This window comes from Athene noctua, chromosome 35, assembly GCF_965140245.1.
Source record: "Athene noctua chromosome 35, bAthNoc1.hap1.1, whole genome shotgun sequence".
NCBI lineage: Eukaryota > Metazoa > Chordata > Aves > Strigiformes > Strigidae > Athene > Athene noctua.
This window is the reverse complement of record NC_134071.1, coordinates 803,310-804,891: the sequence shown is the minus strand read 5'-3', so window position 1 is coordinate 804,891 and position 1,582 is coordinate 803,310.

Sequence of the window (1,582 nt, the reverse complement as noted above, 5' to 3'; positions counted from 1 at the left end):
CGCCCCCCCCCCGCGGGGACTTTCGGGTTATTTTCACTTTTGACCCCAATTCCTGCCCCCCCCCCCCCCGTGGGGCACCCCAGCACCCCGCGGGGACCCCCCCCACCCAAAGGGGACCCCCAAAATGAGAGGGGGGGGGACACCCCCCCCTGGGAGGGGAGGGCGGGGGGGGGGGGAGGTCTGGGGTCCCCCCAAAAGCCCTAAGAGAGTCCTCGTGCAAAACCAGCACCCCTCGTGCGAGGCCGAGGCCCCTCGTGCGAGGCCGATAACACCCGTCGTGTGAGGCCGATGCGCCTTGTGCAAAGCTTTGCACGCCCGGTGTGACACTGCCAGCCCCGTGTGAGACCACCGACCCTCGTGCGGGGCTGATGCCCGTCGTGAGAGGCTTTGCACACCCCGTGTGATGCCCATGCCCCTCGTGCAAGGCTGATACCCCTCGTGTGAGCTTTTGCACACCCTGTGTGAGGCTCATGCCCCTCGTGCAAGGTCAGTACCGCTCGTGCAAGGCCGATGCCCCTCGTGAGAGCCTTTGCACGCCCTGTGCAAGGCCAATGCCCCTCGTGCAAAGCCAATACCCCTCGTGCAAGCTCAATACCCCTTGTGGAAGGCCAATTCCCCTCTTGCAAGGCCGATATCCCTCGTGCAAGTTCAATACCCCTCATGCAAGCTCACTACCCCTCGTGCAAGGCCAATACCCCTCGTGAGAGCCTTTGCACGCCCCGTGCAAGACCAGTGCCCCCATGCAAGCTCAGTACCCCTCGTGCAAGCTCACTACCCCTCATGCCAGGCCAATACCCCTCGTGCAACTCCGATACCCCTCGTGAGAGCCTTTGCACGCCCCGTGCAAGACCAGTGCCCCCATGCAAGCTCAGTACCCCTCGTGCAAGCTCACTACCCCTCATGCCAGGCCAATGCCCCTCGTGCAACTCCGATACCCCTCGTGAGAGCCTTTGCACGACCTGTGCGAGGCCAATACCCCTCGTGCAAGCTCAGTACCCCTCGTGCAAGCTCAATACCCCTCACGCAAGTCCGATACCCCTCGTGAGAGCCTTTGCACGCCCTGTGCGAGGCCAATGCCCCCCGTGCAAGCTCAATACCCTTCGTGCAGGCTCAATATCCCTCGTGCAAGCTCACCACCCCTCGCGCAAGGCCGATACCCCTCGTGAGAGCCTTTGCACGCCCTGTGCGAGGCCAATGCCCCCCGTGCAAGCTCAATACCCTTCGTGCAGGCTCAATATCCCTCGTGCAAGCTCACCACCCCTCGCGCAAGGCCGATACCCCTCGTGAGAGCCTTTGCACGCCCTGTGCGAGGCCAATGCCCCCCGTGCAAGCTCAATACCCTTCGTGCAGGCTCAATATCCCTCGTGCAAGCTCACCACCCCTCGCGCAAGTCCGATACCCCTCGTGAGAGCCTTTGCACGCCCCTCGTGCAAGGCCAATGCCCCCCGTGCAAGCTCAGTACCCCTCGTGCAAGCTCACTACCCCTCGTGCAAGGCCGTTGCCCCTCGTGCGAGCCCTCGCACGCGCCGTGCGAGCCCGGGCCCTGCGCCAGCGCCGCCGCGTTCTTGCGCCGACGGAGGAA